This window comes from Scyliorhinus torazame, chromosome 22 (genome assembly GCF_047496885.1).
Source record: "Scyliorhinus torazame isolate Kashiwa2021f chromosome 22, sScyTor2.1, whole genome shotgun sequence".
NCBI lineage: Eukaryota > Metazoa > Chordata > Chondrichthyes > Carcharhiniformes > Scyliorhinidae > Scyliorhinus > Scyliorhinus torazame.
The window spans coordinates 81924549-81938105 of NC_092728.1; the positions used below are offsets into that span (position 1 = coordinate 81924549).

Sequence of the window (13557 nt, forward strand, 5' to 3'; positions counted from 1 at the left end):
ATGCTGCCTCACAACAGCAGGGACGCGGTTCAATTCCGGCCTTGGGTGTCTGTGTGGCGTTTGCACGTTCTTCCCGTGTCTGCATGGATTTCCTCCAAGTGGTCCGGTTTCTCCTGCAGTCCAAAAATGTGCATGTTAGGTGAATTGACCATGTTAAATTGCCCCTTACTGTCCAAAGATGTGCAGGTTAGGTGGGGTTATGAGATTACGGTGATAGTGGGAGGGGGAATGGGCATAGGTAGGTTTCTCCTCTCAGACGGTCAGTGCAGACTTGATGAGCCGAATGATCTCCTTCTGAACTGTAGGGATTCAATGATTGACCCATACATAAAGATGCAGGAAAATGGGGAGGTATGTGGCTGCAGAGACGGCAGCTGCCTGGATCCACCATAGCTGATGTACACGTGACACAAGACTCCTGCACGGCCAATGTTTGCTGACAATAAGGTGAAGGAAGTGACGAAGACAAGGACGCGGAGGAAATGTAGGAGAGAAAGGTGATGGAGAAGAGGAAGAAGAGACAGCGGAGAGGATGTGGTGATGGAGAGAAGAGGAGGTGGATTCAAATCAGCACTCAGAAACGACACTGTGAAGAGCAATCTGCCCATGGGAACCTCACCCACTCACTCATTCTCACTCACTTGTCCTCAGTCACTCACTCGCCCTCATTCACTCGCTCACACTCACTCATTAACTCATCACTCACTTACTAACTTGTAGGATGTTACTGAAGAAATGAGGCCTAGTGGCACACACACGCCATTTTCTGCCAACGGGATGTGGGTGTGGGAGAGCCATGAAAGCAGAGGAGCTGGAGAGCTACAGCAAGCTGTGTTCAGCGGGGAGGGTGGCAGGAGGTCGTTGAGAATGGTAGGAGAATCGGAGAGACACAGGGAGAAGCCAGGATCCAACAGGAAATTCACTGCTCGTTTTTAATTCATTTTTAAAATTGTGTTCCCTTGAAATCAAGGTTAAACAATCTGGCACTGAGAACAGCTGCCTCAAATGTCCAGATCTTACCAGAAGTGGTTTCCGATCGGAGGAACCACATTGGCTCAGTGCGATCTTGGCACTCGTTCCTGACTCCGCCCCCAAATCTTAAAATAAGAGGCCCTGCTCCTGCTTTATGCTTATTGTACAGGCCTCAGCAAAACTCAAATCTGACTGGCCATTGTGAATAGCACTCAGCAGAGGTGGGCTGTTTGTGTCTGCAGCCTGCGAGAAGCCATCCACAAAGAATATGTTTGCTCTGGGAGAGAGATTTCAGCAATCAATAATCTCTAAAGTTCTGAAGGTATGTATTTCTGAGTAGTTACAAAACCTACTCTAATTTACTTTGCATAAATTTGTAGAGAAATAGAAAGTTTGCAATTTTGAGACAGTGGGGGGGATTTTATGCCCTCGTTTTTGGCCGCCGGGAAAGCCGGAGGGGACGGAGAATCCAATGGGAGTCCCAAAACAGCATTTACACTGGCTGGATTTTCCTTTGAAATAGTCCTCACTCCCTGCCAATGGTGTAATGGGACTCCTGCCATAAAAGGTCAGGAACCCCATTACCATACATTCAAATGTCATGAGCGGGCCTCTCCACTGTATTATACCCCCATGTGAGGAACTCCCACAAACTTCGCCACCCCTCCCCCCCCAGCCGACATGACAACAGGTCTGGATAAGTGGGGACATGGGGAAGAGAACCCTCTTGGCGTGTACCAGGCGGGAGTGTCTGGGCAGTATCTTGGCAATGTTGCAGGATCTGGTTAGGGGCTGGTTAGCACAGTTGACTAAATAACTGGCTTGCAATGCAGAACAATGCCAGCAGCACGGGTTCAATTCCCATACCGGCCTCCCCGCACAGGCGCCGGAATGTGGCGACTAGGGGATTTTCACAGTAACTTAATTGAAGCCTACTTGCGAAAATAAGCAGTTATTATTATTAATTATTATTAGGAGGAGCTTCCATTGGGGAGATTTGGGGTGGCAGCGGTGGGGGGATTCTCCTGTGTTCATGGTGGATTTGTGTTTTATTTTTGACAGATCGATGTGCCCAGGAGCCCGCTCGCCAGTGTGGTGTTGAGTGGCTCGCCTCCAGGATTCTTTTGACTATCTGTCATAAAATATGGCAGTGCAGCAATGGGCTACACACTGCTTTTCACGCCTGAGTTAACACATAGTCAAAAAAAGAGAACATTTTGCTCACTACTCCTTAAATGTGCTAGTAGAAAGTACATGGAATCTTATTGCGGGTCTCAGTCTGGCCAAATTTAATTGCTGGGCGGGGTTGAGATCCTGGTGCAGCTGTCGGACTCAGTCCACGGCTAGTGGACAAAACTGTAAACTCCCTGACTGTTGGCACCTGAGGCACTGAGATGCTCTGGGAGAGAGTGGTCTGCAGCAAAGTATACCTGCGCTTCGTGAATAAGTGAGGTACTGCAAAGCCAGCACTTTCAGCGATAAAGCTGAATGCAGTACAGGCAACCTCTCAAATGTACATCTGGCTGTTAATTATTGTCATATTCGTTCTGTGTCTTTGATCTACTGTTGCACTCACTTGTCTAAATGACCGACGTGCTGTGATAAAGGTTTTCTTTTGATATAATCTTTGGCCAGAACCTTCCAATTCTTTCCATCTCAGGATCTTCCGGTCTTGCCAAAGCCAACCCCCCAGCGGAGAGGCTGCCGAGTAATGTAAACTGCCATTGAGTTTGGCTGGACTGGAAGATGCTCCAGCAGCTAGTAACTTTCCTGGGAAACTACGTGACGGAGGTGCTGGAAAACTCTGGCTCTTGTCCTCCCTGCCCACTAACGTGCTTCATACTCCAGCTTCACATGCAGGGCCGAAAGGCAGAGGATAAAGCAAAGGAAATGAGGAGAATGAATGACCACTAGGAAAAAGCAGAATCTGAACAGGATGCTGCATTCCATGGGTATTATGTAAAGACCTATTTTAGTTTATTTTAGTTGTGTTTGATTTTATAAATAACATGGTACTTTCCATTGAGTTTTGCATTATTTAATTTTTGTCTTTCCAATAAAACTTTGAAGTTAGCTACTGCCTCTTTCGTTTTCTTGTCAACAATTTAGTTACAATTCTGCGCATCACTCCTGTGTACTTAAGGCCTATTTGGGGTGGGTCTTCTGGGAGATTAGGAATTCAAAAGCTTGTACAGCAGTAATGTTGACTTATAAAATTTTTCCCCAATAAACTTGAAACCTATCAGCCAGTGTCTTCACTGGATTTTCACAATCACACACAGCAATGATGAGGTAAAGCACAGATTTCACCATGGTGGAGTCACTAATAATAATATCACAGCTCGTAATGAGCACCCCAGGAGACAACCTGAGATTACTGCCTCCAACCACTAGCAGCCGATGAGCTAGCAATCAGTGCAATCAACTCGATTGAGCATGAGTGCCCGCGAGCTGGGATCGGCCGGGTTTCAGTCAGCTGAGATCAACTGTCTGCTCTCTGGGGAGGCAATGGTGAAGTGGTATTGTCACTAGACTAATAATCCAGAGATCCAGCGGAATGGTCTGGGGACCCAGCTTCAAATCCCACCACGTAGTGAAATTTGAACTCAATAAAAATCTGAAATTGAAAGCTAATCTCAATAATGATGACCACGGAACCATTGTCAATTGTTGTAAAAACCCATCTGATTCACTATTGTCCTTTAGGGAAGGAAATCTGCAGTGCATTCCTGGTCTGGCCTACATGTGCTTGACTCTTAAATGGTCCAGCAAGCTACTCAGTTCAAGGGATGTGCAATAAATGCTAGCCCTGTTAGTGCGGCCATATCCCATGAATGAATTTTTAAAGTCAGTTTTCACCCAGCCAAAGGTAAATGCCCACTGAGGATCAACCTGCTCCAAAACTGCTAGAGCAACCATGTGCGCTGACCAGAGATCAGCTGGGTTTAAACTGTCTCAAAAACACTTGCTAACCAGTCTGGTGAAGATTTTTTCACGAATGGTCATGGAACTGAACTTATATGTAGGCCAGGCAGGGAAGGACAGCAGATTTCTTTCCCTAAAGGACATTAGTGAACCAGATGGGTTTTTACAAATATTGCTGATTGCTTCATGGTCACCATTATTGAGATTAGCTTTCAATTTCAGATTTTTCAAATCTATTAATTGATTTTTAAATCTAGGGAGAAGAACTTTCTTAATATCAAGGCTGGAATTCTCCGGCCGTTGGGATTCTCCTTCCCCACTGGCAGCACCCCCCCACAAGGGTTTCCCCGCGACGTGGGATGCCTTCAATGAACAAGCGGCGGGAAGAGAGAATTCTGCAGCCAGCGAGCGGCGCGCCGGCGAGAAACACGGGCCGAGGGGACTGAAGAATCCTGCCCTACATCTATTCCTTCAAATTCCAATAAAACTTTGAAGTTAGCTTCTGCCTCTTTCGTTTTCTTGTCAATCATCAACATGTTCTGGATCTGTGGACTCCTATAATTCAACGCTGATGTTTTTGCTAGCAAAATATCAAAAATATCACCCTGTTTCTGATCAAAGAATTAAGCTTTTAATAATGGGTTTGATTGACAGCTGGGTCTGAGACGTGAGAAGGTCATTGATTGATTTTGATCCTCTTTGGACAGCACGGTGGTATATAATTCCAATTATGGAATAGTTTATACTTCATGTCCACCATAGAAACATCTCATAGCATCTGTGACTGAAGCACCAGAGTAAGTCTCGCAGAATGACACCTAAAGCAATCTAAGGTCAGTATTTACATTCTGCAGCTGCTGCCTGAACACTTGTTATTTAAGTGTGGAGACAGCTAGCACTGAAAGAGAGCTCAAATAGATGGCTATTCTACAAGATATGAAGTGGTTCTTTACTTTAAAGTCTGTAAGAGTCCAATTTCACTTGGGGCTGGTATAGGGTTGCCAACCTTCCAGAATTGGGCTGGAGGCTCCAGGAATTGAAGGTCTATTTTTAGGACACTGTTGTGTGAAACCGTGAAGAAAATTTATACGGACATTAAAAAGTATTTTTTGTCATTTTTTTGGAATATTTTTCTTTGCAAGATATAAATATTTAAAATTGGGGGGAGGGGGTAAGGCTGTTTGGCTAACAGTCAAGCATAATCCAATTGCATTATACATCTTTTCACTTTCCAATTGGGGTTAGAAGGCAGTGCATCACAAGGATTAAATTCTAGAGAGAAGAACCCCCAGCTCGATTCTCTGTTGGCGGCATCCTTCGTTTCCCCTGCAGGGCACTCACACCCACGGATTTCCTGATGGCATGGGGATGCCCACAATGGGAAACCCCATTGGCCGGCTGCTGGACTGAGGATCTCACTGCTGGCGCTGCACCAGAAAACGGGTGCGGCGGAATGGAGAATTCCGCCTCCTATTCCTCAATAACAAGTCCCGAATTGACTTCCGGTGGCTTGGGCGAGCAGGGCGGCTGCAACAACAAGAGCTCCTGCCGGTGGCCGCGATTCGCGGCAATTTCGGGGAAATCCCCGAGTCCTCACGCATTCCCCGACTATCGTCGGCCTTGGGGGCCGTCACGAGCAGCCAGCGGGGCCGGTTTAAAAACCGGCAAAGAACCCCGCACGGGTGTCGGGCGGCGGGGGCTGAGGCGCTGGGCCCGGCGCGGCAGGTTAGAGCAGCGGGGGCGGAGCTACGAGGAGGCTGAGGCAGCAGGCCCGAGGCTAGGGCACTATGTAGGGTGGGTGCTCCACGTCGGATGGCTCCCACCTAGGAAGAAGAAAGAAGGTTGAAGCCTGGTCCCAGGGGAACTCTGGGTGAATGCAGAGGAGAAAGAAAGAAGGTTTAAGGAAGTTTGGTGAAAGTTGCTTTTTTTTTTCTCTCCCTTTTTTTTTTCAAAAAAAGAATGTCAGATTGATGAAGGACAGGAGGGTGAAGAGGGAGAGAGGAGAAAAAAAAGAAGATAAAAAACAATAAGCCGCTAAAGGATGCGAAGAGCAGCGTCGAAGAAAGGAGGAAACGCGGGTTCACCGCTGAAGGAGAAGACGAGCAGAAGTGTTGACAGGATGGCGGAAGCCGAACAGCAAGGCGGGGCCGCACTACTTACGGTGGAGAAGATGACCGAGGTGATGGCGGTGGAGCTGGAAAAACAGTTTGTGAGGCACATGGAGGCCTTGAGGAAAGAGACGGCGGTCGTGTTGAGGTCATTGGTGGAGGAGGCAATCGGCCCGATGAGGGTGGAGGTGGCAAAGGCCTCGGCCGAGGTGAGAGAGCAGGGCGAGAAGATGAAGGAGGTGGAGGAGGCCGTGACACGACACAGCGACCAGGTCACCTCGATGGGGGACGCGCTGCGGAGGGTGGTGGAGGTTAACAGAGAACTCCGAGCAAAGCTGGAAGACTTGGAAAACCGCTCAAGGCGGCACAACTTGAGAATTGTGGGCTTGCCCGAAGGGACAGAGGGCCCAAGGCCAACGCAATACTTCGCTAAGAAGTTGGCGGAGCTGATGGGGGAGGGTGAGAGCCCCACCCTGTACGAGTTAGACCGAGCTCATCGGTCATTAAGGCCGAAGCCCAAAGTGAATGAGCCGCCAAGGGCAGAAATTATCTGCTTCAGTAAGTTTTGCATGAAGGAGAAAGTATTAAGCTGGGCAAAGCAGGAGCGTGAGGCGTTGTGGGATGATACTGCGGTTCGGATCTACCAGGACTTGACGGTGGAGTTGGCAAAAAGACGAGTGGCGTTTGGGCGAGTGAAGGCGGCTTTGTACAAGAAGGGGGTGCGATTTGGTGTGGTGTACCTGGCGAAGTTGAGAGTAACATATAACGCCAAAGACTTTTATTTTGAGACAGCGGAGGCGGCTGAGGCGTTCGTGAGGGCAGAAGGCTTGGGACAGACGTGAAGAGCGGAACTGGAAGTGAGACTGTGGACTGTGTTTGAGCAGCTGGAAAATGTACAAATGTTACAACTTTCTTTTTACTGATTGGTATTGAAATTGACTTCTCTTTGCATTGTTACAGAATTCAAGTTAATGGCGTTCAGTGTTGCGACGGTTAAGTGGTATGTTAGTGAATTGTAGGGGTTGGATTGTTGGGTTTGTTTTGGAGTTTCTTTCTCTGGGACTGGGTGGAAGGGGGCAAGAAGTCTTGGCGGGGGGAGCCACCCGCGCTAGCTAACTAAAGTCAGTTAGTGAACGGGGGTGAGGTGAGAGGAGGGTTGTGGACGTTGGAGCCTGGATAGCAGGCTTCAATGGGCCTACGAGGCGAGCAAGAGGGGGTGGAGGGATGGATGTTGGGGGATGTTTTTGTAGGGGGGGTTCTTGGGAGGGGGGTTCGATGTTAACAATGGCCAGGGGCGGGTCAGGCTTATGGGGCAGGGCCCGGTGGTATGGTGATGGTGGATAAGAAAGGTGGGGTGGTGAGAGACCCCCAGTAAGGATAGTCACGTGGAACGTGAGAGGGTTAGGATGTCCAGTCAAGAGGTCAAGGGTGCTTGCACATCTTAAAAGTTTGAAAGCCGATGTAGCAATGCTGCAGGAGACTCACTTGAGGGTGAAGGACCAGGTGAGACTTAAAAAGGGCTGGGTTAGCCAAGTGTTTCACTCCGGATTTGATGGAAGGGCTCGAGGGGTAGCGGTGTTGGTCAGCAAAAGGGTACGCTTCTAGATGGAGAAGGTGGTGGCAGATCAGGGGGGTAGATATGTGATTGTGGCAGGGGCACTGGAGGGGAGATTAGTGGCGCTGTTATGTGTATACGGTCCCAATTGGGACGATGTGGGATTTGCGAGGAAGGTGTTTGGGGCTGTTCCCGACTTGGACAAGCATGAGCTGATTGTGGGGGGGGGGACTGGAACTTGGTGCAGGAGCCAAGGTTGGACAGATCACGGCCGCGCTCGCTGGTCCCATCAGGGGGGGCGAAGGCGCTGGCTGGGCTAATGATGGAAATGGGAGGAGTGGACCCTTGGAGGTTCCTGCACCCAAGGGAATGGGAGTACTCGTTTTTCTCAGAGGTCCATAAGGTATACTCGCGGATCAACATTTTTGTGGTGGGGAAGGCTTTGCTGGCTGGAGTCAAGGGGTCGGAATACTCTGCAATTGCAGTGTCAGATCACGCTCCACATTGGGTGGATATGGTGCTGGAGAAGGGGGCAGCGCAGAGACCGGGGTGGAAACTGGATGTGGGGCTTTTGGGGAACCAAGTGTTCTGTGAGAAAATTGAAAAGGTAATTGAGGAATATGTAGGTTTCAATTGTACGGGTGAGGTGTCGAAGGCAGTCGTCTGGGAGGCTCTAAAGGGGGTGGTGAGGGGTGAGATATTTTGTTTAAGGCCAGGGTGGACAAAGAGGCGAGGTTGGAGTGGCAGAGGGTAATAGATGAGATGTTGGAGGTAGATAGGAGGTATGCAGAGGATAGGGACCCGGCGAGCTTCGACCGACTGCCCACCAGGAAGGCGGTGCGCCAACTGAGAGTAGCAAGGGGTGCAGTTTATGAACATGGAGATAAGGCCATGTTAGCAGGTCAGCTCTGGAGGGAGGCAGCGGCAAGGGAAATTCTTCAGGTGAAGGATAGGGCAGGGAAGTTGGTGGTGGCTCCAGTGCTGATTAACAAGGTTTTTGAGGAGTTTTATGAGAGGTTGTACAAGTCAGAGCCACCCGGGGGAGACCGTGAGATGCAGGAATTTCTAGATGGGTTGGAGTACCCGAGGCTAGAGGAGGGGGACAGGGCTACATTAGAAGGAGCAATAGTGGAGCAGGAGGTAAAGGATGCGATTGGGAGGATGCAGTCGGGGAAGGTGGCAGGGCCGGATGGGTTTCCGGTGGAATATTATGAAAAGTTTAAGGATAGGTTGGCACCCCTGATGGTGGGGATGTTTGAGGAGGCGATAGGGAAGGTGGTGTTGCCGCAGGCACCCTTGGGGCAGGCATCAATTTCACTGTTGCTAAAAAAAGATAAGGATCCGACGGAGTGTGGGTCGTATAGGCCCATATCACTTTTGAATGTGGACGCAAAAGTGTTGGCGAAGGTACTGGCGGGTAGGCTGGAGGAGTGCCTCCCGAAGGTGATAGGGAAGGATCAGACGGGGTTTGTAAAAGGGAGGCAGCTGTTTTCGAACATTAGTAGGGTTTTGAACGTTGTTATGGCACTGGCGGAAGGGAAGGAAACATAGGTAGTTGTGGCATTGGACGCCGAGACGTTTGATTGGGTAGAATGGGGGTACCTGATGGCAGTGCTGGAGCGGTTTGGGATTGGACCAAGGTTTGTGAACTGGGTAAAGCTATTATATAAGGAGCCGAAGGCGAGTGTCCGCACAAACAACATCAGTTCGAGATACTTTTCTCTCCACCGTGGGACGAGACAGGGATGTCCTCTGTCCCCCCTGCTGTTTGCACTTGTGATTGAGCCGTTGGCCATCGCATTGAGAAGTTCGGTAGCATGGAAAGGAATAGTGCGGGGGGGGGGGGGTAGAGCATAAGGTGTCCTTATATGCTGACGACTTGCTGCTGTATGTGTCGGAACCGAGTGCGTCGATAGGAGGAATATTGGAGCTACTGCGGGTATTTGGGTCTTTCTCGGGGTACAAGTTGAACCTGGACAAGAGTGAGTATTTTGTGGTGGTTCGGCCGGGGGTGGGGGCAGGGGAGGGGGGCTGCCATTCCGTAGAGCAGGGACTCATTTTAGGTATCTGGGGTGCAGGTTGCCCGGGAGTGGGGGAGGCTTCGCAGGTACAACATCACTAGTTTGGTGGGGAGAGTGAAAGCCGATCTGGCAAGGTGGGACAGCCTTCCTCTGTCACTGGCGGGTCGGGTACAGGCGGTTAAAATGAATGTGTTGCCGCGATTCCTGTTTATTTTCCAATGCCTACCGATTTTCCTGCCAAAGTCTTTTTTCAGGGAGATTGAGGGAAGGATTACCTCATTCATATGGGGAGGGAAGGTGGCCAGAGTGAGAAAGGTGCTGCTACAGAGGGAAAGGCAGGCAGGGGGTTTAGGTCTCCCGAACCTGTTGTACTACTACTGGCGGCGAATGTGGACAAGGTGCGGAGCTGGGTCAGAGGAGTTGATTCTCAGTGGGTCAGAATGGGGGAGAGTTTGTGCAGGGGGTCGGGGCTGAAGGCACTAGCAACAGCGCCGCTCCCGATAGCTCCGGGGAAATATTCAGGGAGTCCGGTAATAATAGCTTCATTGAAAATCTGGAGGCAGTTTCGCCAACACTTCGGGTTGGGTATAGGGTCAAGGGAAATGCCGATTCGGGGGAACCACAGATTTGAGCCAGGGAGGTGGGATGGAAGTTTTCAGAAATGGGAAGAGAAGGGAATTAAGAGGCTAAAAGATTTGTTTCTTCGGGGTTGGTTTGCAGGATTGAGGGAGCTGGAAGCGAAGTATGGGCTAGAGCAGGGAGAAGGGTTTAGGTACATGCAGGTTCGGGATTTTGCCAGGGAGGAGATACAGAGCTTCCCAGAGAAACCGGCCTCCACATTGCTGGAGGAGGTGTTGACGACAAGGGGACTGGAGAAGGGGGCAGTGTCAGCGGTGTAGGGAGCTATTTTGAAAAAGGATAAGGCACCACTGGAAGGGATCAAAGCAAAGTGGGAGGAAGAGCTGGGAGAGGTTATAGAGGAGGGGGTCTGGTGTGAGGTGCTCCGGAGAGTGAATGCCTCCACCTCATGTGCGAGGTTGGGGCTAATACAGCTGAAGGTGGTATATAGAGCGCACCTCAAGAGGGCGAGGATGAGCCGATTTTTTTGACGGAGTAGAGGATGCGTGTGAGCGTTGCGGGGGGAGGGGGGGGGCCCGCTAATCACGTTCATATGTTTTGGTCCTGTCCAAAGCTAGGGGAGTACTGGAAGGAGGTGTTTAGGGTAATTTCCAAGGTGGTGCGTGTGAAACTGGACCCGGGTCCCCAGGAGGCCATATTCGGGGTGTCGGACCAGCCAGGGTTGGAAACAGGTGCGGAGGCAGATATCATAATCTTCACCTCGTTGATCGCCCGAAGGCGGATCCTGCTGGGATGGAGAGCAGCCTCTCCACCCGGTGCCCTGGCGTGGCGGGGGGACCTGTTGGAATACTTGACCCTTGAGAAGGTTAAGTTCGAACTGAGGGGAAGCTCGGAGGGGTTCTACAAGTCATGGGCACTATTTATTATGCACTTTCAAACACTGGATAACATCGACATTAGTTGGGGGGGGGGGCGGGGCGGCTGTGTAGACTAAGGGTGACTCTGGGTAATCCCTGATTCCTTTTTTTCATTTGTTTATGTCAACATGCGGGCTGATGTTTGGGGGTTGGTGGGCGGATGGGATTGTTGTTATTATGGGGATTGACATATCTTGCTGATTATTGTTTATTGTTGATGGGTGTAAATGCGGGAGAAAATGTGAAAAAGGAGGAGAATAAAAATATATTTTTTTAAAAAACAAGTCCTGAATTCTCCGGCCGTTGGGATTTCTTCTCCTGCTGGCAGCACGCTCCTGCCTGTGGGTTTCCGTTGGACAATGAGCTGTTGCGTGGTGACCAATGAACTGTTAGAGTGTGGCAACAAGTAATGTGATTAAACCTCCAGGAATATATTTAAGCACAGTTGGCAACTTGAGGCTGGTACTGTGCTGTGGAGGTTGAAGTTCACGTCACTATTTCCCCAGTAACTTCAGTAGACATAGGTTTGGGGAGAGGTAGAACATTGAACTTGTCAAAAAGAAGTCCGATGGTCAGGAAGAAAATGGACTTTCCAGCTTCTTGACATTTGGGAATCACTCATCTCTGGCATTTCTGTTGTATAGTTCCAGCAGGATTGAGGAAATATGCCTTGAAAATGACTTTAAAATAGGACATACAGTAATTTGTTGACATTGTTTTTACATTGCTTCAGCCAATAACAACTTTAATGGTAAAGCCATAACATTTAGAGTGTATATAAGGGGCATAATTCAGCAGCCTCATCGTGATTTTGTGTCGGGATGAACCTCTCGCCAGGTTCGTGATTTAACAGAATCTCACGAGACATCGCACTGCCATGGTGCCAAGTTACCACTGCAAGGGATCAGGCTGGGGGAGGGGGCTTTGCCAGGTACAGCGAGGTGAGGGGATTCCCGGGGGCCTCCTATGGTTGGGGGGGGGGGTGGATGAAGGGGGGTCAAAAATGGGGCAGGGGGGAAATGAAAGGGTGGGAAGAGAGGCGAGTCCCGCGACGGCCCAGGATGTACAGGCGTCGCTGGTCGTTTGAACAGATGACGGACAGCCCGTGCCGCAGGAGACTCCACCTCAACATGGAGATGATGCGGGATCTGTACCATGTGCTCACAGACTTGGTGCCACGTGAGAGGAGGAAGGACACCCACACCCGGTGGTGGTCCAGCTCACCACAGCCCTGAACCTTAACGCTGAGGGACCATTCCAGGGCTCCAGCGGGCACCTGTGTGGCATCTCACAGGCCAAAGGCCACAGGTGCATCCGACAGCTTACGGATGCCCTGTATGCCCGGGCAGAAAACTACATTAACTTTTGATGTGTTGGGTGCTCTGGATCCGTGGAACACATACAGGCCACCAACACTTAAAATAGTACAACACTATTTTATTAAGTTAGAAACTGTTGAACATACTTTCACTGTGGGTTAACACGATGTTAGATTAAACTAAAGACCTATGCCTGTCCGAACCAGTCTATGCACTCAGCACATGGTGAGGATCTGTGCTGTAAGCTGTAAGCTCTGTCCTTGTAGGAGGCTGCATCCCGAATGAGCGGGAACTCTGATGCCCCGTCTTTATAGTTAGTGTGCTCTAACTGGTGATTGGCTGCAGTGTTGTGTGTGTTGATTGGTCTTGCTGTGTGTCTATCAGTGTGTGTATCTGCACCATGATATACTGGTGTATATTATGACATCCCCCCTTTTATAAAAGAATGTACCTGTGTGGCAATAAATAGTGTATGGTGAGAATGTCCCTGACTACGTGTGTGCAAAATATTTACAGGACTATGTACATGAGAACTAAGCTATTTACATGGGAAGGTGCCTGGTGCAGAAAAACAGTATGTCACAAGAGTAACGAGATGAACACTATATAAAACCATGTAAACGATTAAACTGAAGAACAGAACAAATCAGAAAGTCCATAAGTCCACAAAGTTCACAAATTAAGTCTCTGAGGTGGGCGACGAATTCTGGTTCACCACCTCAAGGGTGGGTCGGGAGCCGCCGTCAGGAGCGGGCTGGACTGCATCAGAGTGAGGAGGATGCAGAGTGACCGGGATCTCTGCATAGTCCATGGCAGGGTCAGCAGGAGGGCGAGGCGACAGTGGAGGATCACGTCGCGAGCGCGGAACGAGACGACGGGCGCGTCGATTGCGGCGCAGAATGGAGCCATCCGGTAGACGAATCAGGAACGAGCGGGAGGCCACCTGCAGAAGGACCACAGCGGTTGCAGACCAGCCACCATCCGGAAGATGGATGCGGACGTTGTCATCTGGAGCCAGAGCAGGAAGATCAGCTGCACGGGAGTCATGAGCCGACGTGTGCTGTGCACGAGACAGCTGCAACCATTGAAGGACCGGAATGTGGTCGAGGTCTGGGACATGAGTGGACGGCACCGTCGTCCTCAGGGTGCGACCCATGAGCA

The 13557-nt window shown here is 50.0% G+C and overlaps 1 long non-coding RNA gene across 1 annotated transcript; it reads left to right on the forward strand.

Moving 5' to 3' along the window:
- The first annotated feature begins 1141 nt into the window (after positions 1-1141).
- On the forward strand, positions 1142-3045 carry LOC140398837 (uncharacterized). Its single transcript, XR_011937585.1, has 2 exons — positions 1142-1294; positions 2035-3045. It is a non-coding gene; the product is annotated as an uncharacterized lncRNA (long non-coding RNA).
- The last annotated feature ends 10512 nt before the right edge of the window (positions 3046-13557 follow it).